Raw genomic sequence first — 14,909 nt, forward strand, 5'->3', positions numbered from 1 at the left:
GATGTTTCCTGAGTTTTCCTGAAGTTTGCCGGAGCGGGGTAAAATGGCGATGTCCTCCAAAAACAACTTGCTTTTGAAAATACTTCTTGCCGTCTGGGAAAACCACTTTTATTAAAAAACAACAACAACAAAAACATTGGTTAAGATATGTTTTTTTTTGTTTACGGCTGCTTTGTTGTTTCTCAGTAAGGTGGCTTCTTTGATTGGCTACATTCCGTTTCACGTCACAGTTCTTGAAGTCATGACTCGAGAGAAGTCGGTTTTCCCCAATTTCCCACTTCGTCATAAATATTGAACACTATTGATGTGCGATACTGCATATGGTGTCGATCCAATACTGATACTTTTCAAAAAAATGACGGTAGGTGCATCATTGAATTGCTAAATCACAAATAACTTTCATGACCCTTAAGTGTCTATGCGATGTTCACTATTTTATTATTAAATAGTTAAAACCCAGGACAAAGTTTATTGGCAAATAAAAATAATTTACTGTCAAAATAAACATTTCTTTCCTCCTTTCTCCGTTTCTGTAGGTCGCTGTTTTCTTTTGCATGATTTTTCCTGTACCCATATCAGTTTGTTATGTACCTTAGAGGCTTTTTATACATTGTATAGCTTGCCGTTGTGTCCTTTTGATGTGGTATTTTTTGGCTGTAGAAGTGTGTGGAGGGTGGAAGGGCTCGGGGACATATTTGGAAAGTGTGTACCAGCCATCTCTCCTTTAGCTCAGAGCAATTGCCTTGTTTGCCTTCCCCGTTGCGATGTCTTGAGAAGAGCTATACTGCATACTTTTCATTTTACCCACCACATGAACCATGAGGGCATCGCTCACGTTATGACTCTTTACAACCAACAGGGGGCAGCACAGTGGCACTTTTCAAGCCAAGAACCCACGTATTGCTCTCTCTCTCTCTCTCTCTCTCTCTCTCGCGCGCGCTCTTCTACACTTCCTCTCGTCCATATCCCCTCACTTGCTTTGTGGCTTTTGGCGACAAAATTCTGAACAATTCTAATTTTAACGAAAAAGAAGAAAGATGTGAACCACTCTCGTGTCCTCTCTCTGTTCTGATTGGCTTGGAGTGTGCTGCTTTGTGGTGCTGAAGAGAACAGCGTCTTTCGCGTGGGGGTGGCGATGCCTCATCTCTTCCAACACAGCAAACATAGAAAATAGTATATGGATGTACAGTACATATCAAATACCAACTGTCCTTCTTCATATTCCTTATAGCACTTTCCTGCTGACTTTTTTTTTTTTTAAGTTACTTACTAGACCTGAGGGGGGCGTAGGAGGAGGAGGAGGAAGAGGAGGTGCAATCCACCACCGGGAAAAAGTGGAGTTGATCTCTCACATAAGCGTAGTAAGCCCCTTCCTCATTTCCTCTTCGTCGTCCACCTGTAAGGTCCGTTGTTGTGGTCGAAAGCGAACACATCAACGCTCGCTCTCTCTCTCTTAACTTCTCATCCTCATCCTCGTCCTCTCTTCTCCTCCCTCGGTTAGGAGAAGAAAGCAAAAGAAGTGACTCGAGGCTTCTAATCGTTCTTTTCTTTCCCCCTGGCGGGAGGTTATTCAATAGACATCTTCAAGCGTTCAAGCCAATGAAGAGCAGAAGGCTATAAAGCTTTTTTTTCCCCCTCCAAAGCTTTTCTTCGTGGATTTAGGAAGAAAAGTATATATGCATGATTAAAAAGCTGACTGCACGTCGAAACCAATAGAACTTGGGGCTATTCACCGTTGAACCCATTTTTTGGAATATACTTTGGAGCGACTAGCGCGACTTTTCCCCGGAAGTGCATTTTGACATGCTTGGAATATAACGGAGGGAAGTGACGATGACCCTGACAACACATTGCTCCATTTATTTACTGCTAATTATCAATTGACTTCAGCCAGCGATAGATAGGCAAGCGAGGGCGTAATGATGACGATTACGCATTAAGCGGCGGGCGCAAAGTTCTATATTTCCCCTCAAAATTCCAAGCATCAGCGCTCCGTATGAACATTGATGAGTGTGAAAGCCTCACACTGTATCCATTTTGGATGCGTAAAAGTGGACCGACTGCTCCCGAGTGATGCGCGCACACACAAGGACCGGCCGGTATCGGTGACATATTCAAGAGAAGAGTGCAGAAAAGGGGGAAGCCTTATGAATACATATTTAGAACGCAAAAAGTTTGCTAAGGGGTTCTGAGTGTCGCTTTTGGCACAGAGGGGCAAGAGGACGCGAGCATCTGGAAAGGAAACGCTTGGCTGCAGCGGTGGGGAAAAAAAGAAAAAAAAAAGAGAGGACAGAGATTGGATTATTTGAAAACAATAAAATATTGCCCAGGTCAATATCGTATCGTTGGCATCGGTTGTGGAGGCGGCGGGACTTGTAACGCTCACATATAGCAGGTAAGAGACTGTTACGTTGCAATTTTACGCGTACTGGCTCACATGTGGTCTACTTGACAAGTTGTGTTTGTGTGTACGTGTGCGCGCAGGAGTGAGGGCCGATAAAGTGAGCAAATACGTGACAGTTTGCATGTGTGCATGTGTGTGCGCGTGCATGCACTGCGGGGAAACCAACAAAACGTGGATTACATAATTCAGATTGGTTAAAAATGCAGATTTTCAAAAGATGTCTGCTACTTTCTCATGACCTTTTTTGTCTACAAAGAACTGACGCGATATATCAAAAAGGTCATATTGTTGTGGTCTGCTTGACACGTATCATTACGTAAACAATAGGCATATTTGCGTGTTTACCAAGCAGGATACTGCACTGCATCACACATACACACTGAGAGCTGTTCCTAATATTTTGCCCCCCATGCAGCTAAGGTACATATACCAACATAACATCCCAAACACATCTCAGTATGATGCAGTGCAGTTGCACACTGCCACAAACTACAACAATAGAAATCTCTGACAGTGTCAAACAAAACGGACCATTATTTAATTTGATGCAACTCTTGTACAAGTATTGGACCTGATTAGAGGATCCAGGTGTACCTGATGTTGTGGATGTTGCAGGTTATTTTTAAGTTGTACATTTTCGGACATCTACAAACATGGATTGCGTTTCACAGAAAAACAACAACAAAAGAGCCTGTTTATGCTGTTTTCCATCCAGTCAATCAGCGATGAGGACAAAGAAGCGTTTTTGAGGAACCACTGTATAATTTTGCCATTTGTTCAAGTCTTCCAAATACAGACGCTGTTTGTCTGAGTGCTTTACAGCCCAGCAGGTGTTTTCTCTTCCTCCTCCCCACTCTCTCTATGTCCTCTTCTCTGTATGAGCATTAGAGGGAGTTTCTGTTCATTGAACACAAAGTGTGTGTTGGTCATGCAATGGTATGTATACGTGTCGTGTCTATGTAAGAGTAGAGAGGAAGACAGATGTGTGACACTGCTACAGACACACACAAGGGAGAGATTCATAGGGTTTAACAATCATGGCTGTTTAGCGGCAAGGTGCGGTCAATTGTCTGCTTCCGAGGGCACTGGGAGGCTGAATGCTGTGTGTGTGTGTGTGTGTGTGCGTGTGCGTGTGTGTGTGTGTGTGTGTGTGTGTTATAAACTGCAGGTACAGTACATTTTTCTTTTTTTTTTTTTTTTTTTTTTTTTTTTTTTTTATAGCAATTGATCTCATTTCCGTCACAGGATGAATATCCTCTTATGGTACTATATCTATCCATGTAGCTTTGTATATATCTATCTATCTCGCTCTTTCTATCTCGAATGTTGACATTATCTCTTATCTTGAATCATTGCTGATGCGCACTGATCTGAAATTATTGCTGAATTGGTGCTGGTTGTAAACGTTTGAAACCACCTGCCGAGTGAGCATTTATATATCTGAGACATTGAAATGATAAATGCTTGTTTTAGAATCACACTTGGTTAAAGTGAAAAAGGAATTGTGGGGAACAAAAAAAAATCAAGTAGCGAGGGTGTTGTGGATTAAAGAAGTACAGCTTGTGGAGGCACGCATTAAAAAAAAAAGAAACAACGTGGGAGATGAAGAGTAGAGAGTACATAGTGAAGTCAGGTTTAGAAGAACGCAAATGTAGTTTCACCAAAGAAGCAGAATGGGATGAAATAAAAATGATGATACATTTGAAGACTGGCTGGGAGGGCGTCCTGATGACGTTAACAAGATAGTGAAGGGCAATAAACAGCAGTACAGTGGCCTTAAACGGTCAGAAAGGTTAAATACTGGATGAATAGTGGGCCCAGACAGCGCCACAAGTCGCAAATAGTTGTCTTGACCCCAGCAGAGTTGGTGGAGGTAACTTGAGTCAACAGTTAGTGTTTGAGAATATGTTTGTTGGACGTGCCCTGCGGGTTCTGAATTTCACCATTTTTTTTTTTCTTACTGCCCATCAGGCAATCTACCCATGCTGTCTTTTCCCTCAGTCTCCAACCTCTTACTGTGGTGAAGTTGGTATCATCATCAAAACATTTTTCTCCAACATTGATAACATTTTCCTTCAATGATAAATGCACATAACCATCCCTTTTAAATTAAAAAAACAGACAAGGCAGCTTTATAGCGCATTTCATACGCAAGGTTACTCAATGTGATATACATGATTAAAACTAAAATATTTAGATAAATTATGTAGATACATAATACAAAATTAAACGATAATATATGTTAGATACCATTTAGTTGGCCTGAACTCATTCTGTCCCTTTTTGTTTAAATAAGCTTAACCTCAGCTTACTCCACTGACCGCCGCTGGAAATTGTTATCTTTATATAACCTTATTTAATGTTCTGTGAACTGCTAATGCATCTTATTCACATCATATTCAATGTTCTATGTTTTGATTCAGTTTGATTCAGCATTAGTGTTTTTTTTTGAATGTATGGATTACATTATTTATGTTGTCTGTCTATTTGGATGACCGTCTATATCCGATCTGTCCATTTATGCTGCAGTCAGGTTGTTATATATCCAATCCAATTTATCCATATTTGGAATAAGCTTGATTCTGATCCTCCTATATACAATTCCATGTGTTTTATTTCCCCACCTTACGCTGCTATCCGAATCATGCCACTTGAACTCTTTAGTGTAAATCCAGGCTTAGTTCTGCAACAGTTTAGTTTGTGGCTTGATTAGACATAAAAGTATTGAATTGTTGACTAATGATAACATTACATTTACAAACGCCACACAAATGTGTCTTTCAACAATTGCAAAACATATTTTGATCAATGTCATGACATACAATGGACTAAAGTGCAGATACACTCGTAAAACTGTGACATTTTGTTTAATTTTATTCATTCATTCATTTTGGCTGCTGTTTACGTGGCGCTGAACCTGGACGTGTGTGAGGCTCAGCGCACGCTCACACTTATTGTACTTGATGACGTTAACAAGGGGAATCTAAGCTATGAACTACTCAAGTACAAACAGTACATTAATTGCTCTACTAGAGATGAAAACATGCTAGATCACTACTACACGACAGTTAGTGGAACCTATTGTGCCGTGCCCTGCTCCAGCCTGGGACCTTCAGATCACGTGATGGTCCACCTGCATACAGACAGACTGAAGCGCTGAAAACCTGTTTTAAGGACTTCATAGAGATGGACCAGCGAGCCTGTGGATGAGCTATGCGAGCACTTGGAAATAACAGACTGGGAGGTGTTCAGGGCTGTGACAATCTGGATGAGTACACGGACACTGTGACCTCATATATAACTTCTGTGAGGCATGCACTGTACCAACATTCACTAGGTTGTGTTACAACACTGACAAGCCCCGGTTCACAGCTAAGCTCAGACAGATTTGTCAAAAAAAAAGAGTTAAGGCATGAACAGTAACAAGGATGTGAAATTGTGTTTTAGCAGGGAAATGAGCTAATGCTAAATTTGTGTATTCAGAGAGACGACATCAGCAGTTCACTGCCAACAACTCTGCAGCTGTTTAGAGAGGGTTTGCCTGTGAATATTCTCAGGGCATTGAATCGATCGCAAATGCAGGCTCCCATCCATCCAGGACATGTCTCCAGGACATGGGGGCGTGCAGGTCAGATTACAGCGGAACCTACACACCCTGAAAACAGACTGTTTGACTCAGGGCATTGAATCGATTGCGACTGGACTGTTCTTTTTGTCTTAGAAGTTTTGCCTTTCGTTCGAGCAGGCTTTATCAGTTCATGCAACACGGCTTAGTTACGACGCACTAGCCAGTGTTTGTGTGGAAGACTTAACTATTTAAGCTCCAATTTAGAGGCATGCCCCACCCACACCATGCATGGAATAATTCTTTCGGATTGCAAAAAACGGGGAAAGCCATTAAACCTCCTGGCCGAGAGGCCATTGTGAGTTGGGTGGAAACTAACTCATTGATATGCCATTCAGTTGTAAAGTGGTCATGGAGTTTCTTAACGTTCAAGGAGGCCGTGCTGTTTGTTGGAGGCAGAATTATTGAGTTTCTTTGGGATGGACGAAAGGACGGCATTGTAAATAGGGGAGAGGTGATGTCGTAAGCCCCCGCCTCTGTCAAGTGATGTTTTTTCCACCTTTTGTGTATATTGCCTCTCTGACCCCTCTTTCAAATCATCTGTCATCCCTGTCCAGAATATACACATTTTTGTCCTCAAAAGAGTGCTGTTTCTCTTGCAGGTAGACAGCTGAGTCTTGACGGGCAAACATATGGGTTATGCCATGTGTTTCCTCAGTGGTTGCTTGGTCTCCCCAATGTCTGTATCTGTGGATTCCTTACTGCACTTGACCGTGTACACCAGATTGCTCTTCTGTGTGCGTAGTGTCTGGTCTTTAGGGTGTTCCCAGGTTTGAAGTGTACCGGAAAGTTGTGTTGGTTGAAAATCAGATCCGATACATACGCAATGACAATATTGTTGCGTATCTCACTCTTTTCTTTCTCATCCACCTTGCTCCTGTCCCTTCTGGAATTGAATGGACTTTTCACAAATGACCAGCTTGGGTAACTACAGGTTTGGAGGGCCTCCCTCACATGTCTGTGCTCTTTCTCTTTGGCCTGTGGACTGGTTGGAATGTTATCAGCTCTGTGCTGTCTGGTAAGGATAATGCCCATTTTGTGTTTCAGGGGGTGGTGTGAGTAAAAAAGTAAGTACTGGTCAGTGTGTGTGTGTGTTTTCTGTAAACAATAACATAGAGACCCCTGTCGTCTCCAATGTGGACATCACAGTCCAAAAAAGGCAACTTATTGTCTTTGACATTATAACGTGTGAACTTGATGTTATTGTCCACTGAGTTAAAGTGCTCGGTGAAGGCTACACTTCTTGGCTTTTGATTTTAACACGTCATCCACATGCTGTATCTGTACCAATGACTTGGAGTTGTTGCGTTAAAGGAGTTCAGTGCTCTCCTTTCCATGTCCTCCATGTAAAGGAGTTCAGTGCGCTCCTTTCCATGTCCTCCATGTACAGGTTTGCTATGATGTGGGGTACTGGGGAGCCCATTGCACAACCATGTTTTTGTCTGTAAAATGTTCCCATAAATACAAAATATGTGGTGTTTAGACAAAGTTCCAGGTGACATGAAATGAAACCATAGTTTCATTTTCATCCAGCTTTAGGTCGCTGACCTTAAAGTCCATTGAGTTTTGGATGTGGTGTGTAGTATTGCCAACCAAGGGTGCTAGGATGTTGGCCACATATTTAGCAATGTTATAAGTAACAGAGTTGATGCTACTGACATGGGTCTGAGAGGTGCTCCTTATTTGTGTATTTTTGGCAGACCATAAATGCCAGGAATGGTCTCCTGGATATAGCCAGTAAAAAAGTGCATGGTTGATGGTTCCTGACTTCTGCAACGTTTGTAGGTGGTCAGTGATTTTGCTCTTGCACCCGCTGGTTGGGTCTCATGTGTTGGTATCATTGAGAAGTATACCGAGTACCTAGTTATGGTGGTCTGTTGTGTTAAGGAATCCTGTGCATCTCCCTTTATCCGCTGGCAAGATTGTGATTTAAAAAAAAAAAAAAAAAAAAAAAAAATGTTTTTAAATGTTTCGTTTTTTTTTTTTTTTTTTTTTTTTTTTTTTTTTTTCATCCTTGCTCAACGCTCAATGCTTTTCTTTCCTCTAGGGAGAGGTTGAGGGGGTTGACATTTCAAAGTGCTGTAGAAAATTTTAACCTGATTTGTTTCCGTTCGGTTTCTGTTAGTTTGTTATTCCTAATAGCTGATTTGGACGCTGTGATCATATCAACTATTGGAACTTGCTGTTGTGTCACAGCAAAAGTCAAACCTTTGGCCAGCACCTCCTTCTCTGATTGTGTAAGTTCTCTGTCTGACTAGTTTTTTACCCATTTATTGTGTACTTCCTCATTAGTTGAGTTCACAGTTTTGCCTCTCATCTGTTTCTGTGGAAGACAAACACTGGTTGGTGCATCCTCACAAAACCTTGTTGCATGAGCTGATGAAGCCTGCTCGAATGAGAGGCGAAATATCTTGTAAGACAAACAGAACAGTCCAGTTGCGATCGATATTCATCGAATATTCACAGGCAAGCCTGTTCGACCTGCTCCCCTAAGGCAGGAGGCTACGGGCCATCCGGACCAAAATGTCCTCCCACATGAACAGCTTCTTCCCCTTAGCCATCAGACTAATGAACACTAAAAAAGCCGGTACCACTCATTCTAACTTCACACCTACACCTGATGCTTATTGCACACTGTTTATCTATCTTCTTCTTAGTCTATTTATATTTGAATTTGTACTGTATTATTACCATCTGTTTCATGTGGCACCATCGGACCAAGAAAATTCCTAGTTGTGAATGTGCCTTTCACTGACAATTAAACTATAAAACTGCATTATCATGTATTGTGCCTTTTGAGTGTTGTGACGTTTCATTCTTTGACAAACACGAACTAATACACTGTATTTTCCTTGTTTGTTGACAATAACGATGATGATGATTCTTCTTTAGTTACACTGTGTTGACAGAACATAACTGTCAACATAAGTGCTGGATTGAAATAGGTAAAAAACATGTTATTAAAAAGTAATCAGTAATTCTGCCAGTGCACATGGTTGGTTATCATCACACTTTGAAAGATACATTGCAATATTGTCCCTCCCATCCTGACTTTGCATTGACTTTCAATCAAGAGGCAATATATTCATATTTTTGACTGCCCATATACATTTAAATGAAATATATATATATATATATATATTATATATAATATAAAATTGGATATTGCAGTGCTGCTGTTGTTGCAACACAAAAAGTGAAAAGAACTCCACCACTTCTGAATCTGTTGCTGCAGCAAATGATGATAACCTTCTTTGGGAGTGTTATGGCGCCTGTAGGTCAGTTCAAAGCGAATGTGGAGGACAAGCTAAGTTCAGAATGGAGCCCTGCAGCTGATAAGGACTCAGTGATTCAGTATATTCTCCATCAGAGGGTGGCTGTCTGCTGACAAAGGGTTTGGACGAGGATCCTTCACTTGAAGGTTGATTAATGTGAAGCGCTGATTCATTGTTAATCATATTTTTACTTAGCAGTGTTAGTTAAATATGGTTTTGTTTTGTTGAAGGACTACATACATTATAGCTGTAAGGCAGTATCAACACAGGGTGGAGGTGCCATTTAATGCTGTCCAGCTATAACGCTTCGTGTGACTCAAGGCATCTCTGACAGTAGACAGGCTCCCTGGCAGTGTTAGCCTTCTTGGCGGTCACAGTGTCTGGATTGCAGCTATTAACTGTCCTTGTGTTAGTCATGCTGGTCACAGGTCTTTTTCTCAATTTACTTGAGAAAAGAGGAAATGTACTTAAATTCGATTGGATCCCTGTGTGAGAGGACATTTTTCATCTACATCCAGGGTTAGAGAAGTTGCGAAAACCTTGGCAACAGAGCAGAACACCAAAGGAATTTATCTTGCTGGTGGCCATTTCAACATGAATTTTTCAAACTGGAAAGTGTATTCATCTACATTGAAAGCCCTGTACCTTCAAAATCAATATTCGTAGGAAAATGACATTGTATTACAATAGCATTATACTGAATGTAATTGTTAATCTTACAAAAGTGAAACAATACACAGTGTATTTTTTTTAAATATGCTTGCTTGAAAAAAGCCAAGCAGCAAAAATGGAGGTTCTTAGATCTAGAAGAACAGCTTGAAGATATTCACTGTTGGACATTGTTCATGGTTTTCATTAAGTCATCGTCATTCTATACATTTGACTGTGTCTGAAGGAATTGTAGGATTTTTAACTGTATCAAACACTAGATCATTGTGTTAGCAGAGGTCAGATTGTGATACAGTGATTATGAAAAGTATTCAGACCCCCTTAAATCTTTCACTCTTTATTATATTGCAGTCATTTGCTAAAATCATTTAATTTTTCCGCCCTCATTAATGTACACACAGCACCCCACGTTGACAGAAAAGAAACTGAATTGTCGACATTTTTGCAGATTTATTAAAAAAGAAAAACTGAAATATCACACAGCCATAAGTATTCAAACTCTTTGCTGTGACACTAATATATTTAACTAGGGTGCTGTCCATTTTTTCTGATCATCCTTGAGATGGTTCTACACCTTCATGGAGTCCAGCTGTGTTTCATTATACTGATTGGACTTGATTAGGAAAGCCACACACCTGTCTATAAAAGACCTTACAGCTCACAGTGCATGTCAGAGCAAATGAGAATCATGAGGTAAAAGGAACTGCCTGAAGAGCTCACACAGAATTGTGGCAAGGCATAAATCTGGCCAAGGTTACAAAAACATTTCTGCTGCACTTAAGGTTCTTAAGAGCACAATGGCCTCCATACTCCTTAAATGGAAGACGGTTGGGATAATCAGAACCCTTCCTAGAGTTGGCCGTCCGGCCAAACTGAGCAATCGGGGGAGAAAAGCTTTGGTGAGAGAGGTAAAGGAGAACCCAAAGATCACTGTGGCTGAGCTCCAGAGATGCAGTTGGGAGATGGGAGAAAGTTCTAGAAAGTCAACCATCACTTCAGCCCTCCACCAGGCAGGGCTTTATGGCAGAGTGGCCCGACAGAAGCCTCTCCTCAGTGCAATACACATGAAAGCCCGTATAGAGTTTGCTAAAAAACACCTAAAGGACAACAAGATGGTGAGAAATAAGATTTTCTAGTCTGATGAGACCAAGATATAACTTTTTGGCCTTAATTCTAAGCGGTATGTGTGGGGAAAAAAACAGAGACTGCTCATCACCTGTCCAATACAGTCCCAACGGTGAAGCATGGTGGTGGCAGCATCATGCTGTGGGTGTGTTTTTCAGCTGCAGGGACAGGACGACTTGATGCAATCAAAGAAAAGTATAGGGATATCCTGGACGAAAACCTTCTCCAGAGTGCTCAGGACCTCAGACTGGGCCGAAGGTTCACCTTCCAACAAGACAATGACCCTAAGCACACAGCTAAAATAACAAAGGAGTGGGTTCAAAACAACTCCGTGACTGTTCTTGAATGGCTCAGCCAGAGCCCTGACTTAAACCCAATTGAGCATCTCTGGAAATACCTGAAAATGGCTGTCCACCAACGTTCACCATCCAACCTGACAGAACTGGAGAGGCTCTGCAAGGAGGAATGGCAGACGATCCCCAAATCCAGGTGTGGAAAACTTGTTGCATCATTCCCAAAAAGACTCATGGCTGTATTAGCTCAAAAGGGCGCATCTACTAAATACTCAGCAAAGGGTCTAAATACTTATGGCTGTGTCGTATTTCAGTTTTTGTTTTTTAATAAATCTGCAAAAATGTCAACAATTCCGTTTTTTATCTGTCAATATGGGGTGATGTGTGTACATTAATGTGGAAAAAATTAACTTAAATGATTTTATCAAATGGCTGCAATATAACAAAGAGTGAAAATTTTAAGGGGTCTGGATACTTTCTGTACCCACTGTATATTTTATATTTGAAGGTTTTTTTTTCTTTTCTCAAACTGATCAGAAACCAAAATATATATTTTTTATCCCATCCATTTGACGATTTCTAGATTTTAAACAGCTGTAATCTTTGATTGATTGCAGCAATTACACACTGTCACTGTCTTTCTGAATGTCAAACAGGAATACATTATATACTGTATATAGCAAGCAAGTAAAATATACTGCAAAGATCTGCGCTTTCCTTCGTTTAAGTGCTTGCCCCCTCCTCTTCATCACTGTGACTCTCCAGTACACCCCTCAGCAAATCTACCAGTGTCTGTAGCATCTTCTTAGTTGACGTAACTTTTTCTGACAGGCTAGTCCCTATGGATTGTGATCAAATGGAGTAATAGTGTACACCGCCGCAACAGTGCAGGCCCAGCTTGCTAAAACAGCAGCCGTAATATGGCAAAGATCAGCGTCTAGCCAAAATGATTTGACATGTTTCTGTGCTCATTCTACTTCATTACCCTGAAAAAAAAAAAAAAAAAAAGAAAATAAGTAGGTAACTTTAAAGTACAGGAACAATAGAGGTTTGTTCAAGACTATATTTGAACAACGTATCTGAAGTAGGTCCTATCAAATCATTGATGAGTGCCTAAAAACAGTCACAGCTTCATGGGATTTCTTGTGCTTTTGTGTTTGTATTCATCTTACAGTTCTCAATTGCAGACTTCCTTACACCTGCTGAATTTATGATTGATTATATAATATATACTTGAACATGAAAACAACAAAAACTAAAAAAATATTAAATAAGATGAATGAAATACAAAAAGAAAGTGTCCATAAATTACAAAATTCAGCACAGTTTACATGTTCAAAAGGACTTGGAGGAATTAATTCTTCTCGCGCTACCCCTGAGTCTCTAAAAAGTTAATAACTTATAATATTATATGAATACAAAAATAGGTTATTCATATACCATCTGGGTCATGTTCATATAATTTGATCAATAACGGTAAAGACATGGCCATCTGAATTTCCTTTTGAAAATTATGGGAAACATTTACTCATGAAACCAAGGCATCATAAAAAATGCTGAATGTGATTTTATTTTTTTTTTTTAACATCTTTACTGTTATTCAAAATATATGAAAATGACCCGCGTCCATTCATACATATACATACGTAGGCCTACATGCGTACATACTGTACATCTATTTTTTATCATTAATCCCATACCATCACATTTTCATCTGTATTACACACTAACTAGTCCTATCACTTTATTCAATTACTACAGAATTAATAGGTGAAAATACACCAACCAGCTACAACATTATGACCAGACTAATTATTTTTTCCTTTTCCAAGATAATAATGTTCAGTTTTGATTGCCACTAACAGATATTCATTTAACAACAATTCATTACTGTGGTTATAGTTTGGCAGCGTGGCACTGTGACGCATCCTAATGAGAGATGCTCCCAATATGTCTGTTTGTTTGTTCTTTAAGGGGCTAGGGTAGGTCACCACACTCACAACACAGAAATATAACACAAATGCATGTTGTGTTTTGTCTTTAATAGTTCATACGTTTTTTCTTTACCAGTCTTGGCATACGTCATAAATACAGTAAAGACACAGTAGAAGAGAGGGGGGAAAAAAGACAGTAGTTCCTAATGTCTCTAATATACATGACCAAAATATTAGACACAGCACTAGTTGCGATGCAGTACAGTTTTACCACAAGTTCTACTGTTCTACACTGCAACACTTTGACATTCGACAATTTTTATTATGATTATTATTTTTTGTGTCAAAGTTATTATGGGCCAATAAAAACAACAAATAGGCCAGGTGTGAGCTGGTTAAACAAGCAGCCAGTGACAGTCAGTTAGGAAAAGTAAGAAAACGTAATTCGACAAACACGAAATTATTTCCTGTTCATGTAATTGAATACAATTGTAAAGTTCTGATTAAATTTCTGCTGTAGCAGAGTCAAAGGTAATTGCCATTGCCATTGTTTACATGCTCGCAGTTTCACTTTTTGACATCTAAACTGCAGCTGTGGTTGTTGGCTCAAGCTGCCGGCTGTGTTCCCTCCAAGGACACAGACTGAATTACCTTTTAACCAATTAGATCTTCTTGAAACTTGCCAAAATGGATTTGAGAGATTTCAAACGTATACCCAGCTGTCTTATTTTCTTATTAAATCAAACTTTAGTTGAACAATGTTTGCTTTTCTGTGTAAATTCCATTGTTGATTCCTTCTGTTGTGTTTGCTTCTCAGTTTAATTATATTACTCAAAAGTAGGCTGACCCTGCATGAAACAAAACCAATTTGAAACAGTACAGTTTGAACACTATTGTCTGATTTGTTTAAAGAAATAACTACAGAATCAATATCTAAAACCTAGTATCAACATTAAAGTCAAGATATTATAATTTAGTGTTTGGAAATAACAATCACGATGACATAAAAAAATACATAAGATGCTTGACTGTCCCAAATTTCAAACAGAAAGGAGCCTAAGAGAACTTAATCATAACAGATATTTGATATTAAGCTGCGGAGTTAAGTCAAACTAAGTTGCCTTCTTACTTGACTTTCACTTTGATGGATTAATTATCTCCACCAAGATTCCGGTAACGTTTCTCACACTGTGCTACAGTAGCTGGAAGGTCGTAATCCAATCATCGATTTGACATTATTTGACACACCATGGAACTTAATTTGTAAGGGATACCTTTACTTCTATTCATGCAAACATGTATCTATTTTGACATACTTTTGTAATGTTTTAAAAGAGGAGTGGCTAAATTGTGTATGGCTCCTAAGTAGCCTAAACGACCCTGGTATGGAGGTCAGTTGGAGTAACGGCAAAAAACAAAAAAAATCTGATGCTTGTTTAAAATAAAAATGTAGTACTGTAGGTTTTGATTGTAAAATTCTATGAAAAGGTAGTGTTATGTATGTTATCTTGAACACATTGACATTTATTGTCTCGCTAAAAACATCCTCTGAGCCCTATCCTGAACTTTAATCTGTATATTATG

At 39.7% G+C, this 14,909-nt stretch overlaps 1 protein-coding gene across 4 annotated transcripts in view; it reads left to right on the forward strand.

The window, feature by feature from the left end:
* Nucleotides 1–1,364: 1,364 nt before the first annotated feature.
* il1rapl2 (interleukin 1 receptor accessory protein-like 2) overlaps nucleotides 1,365–14,909 on the forward strand; it is a 287,003-nt gene continuing 273,458 nt past the window's right edge. For 3 of the 4 annotated variants that reach the window (XM_061788377.1, XM_061788375.1, XM_061788379.1), the window contains exon 1: nucleotides 1,365–2,395. The gene's annotated coding sequence lies outside the window, so the exon portion shown is untranslated. The remainder of the gene's footprint in view (nucleotides 2,396–14,909) is intronic. The other variant, XM_061788378.1, reaches the window with a different exon arrangement.

The sequence above is a fragment of the Phyllopteryx taeniolatus genome, chromosome 10 (genome assembly GCF_024500385.1).
Source record: "Phyllopteryx taeniolatus isolate TA_2022b chromosome 10, UOR_Ptae_1.2, whole genome shotgun sequence".
Taxonomy (NCBI): Eukaryota; Metazoa; Chordata; class Actinopteri; order Syngnathiformes; family Syngnathidae; genus Phyllopteryx; species Phyllopteryx taeniolatus.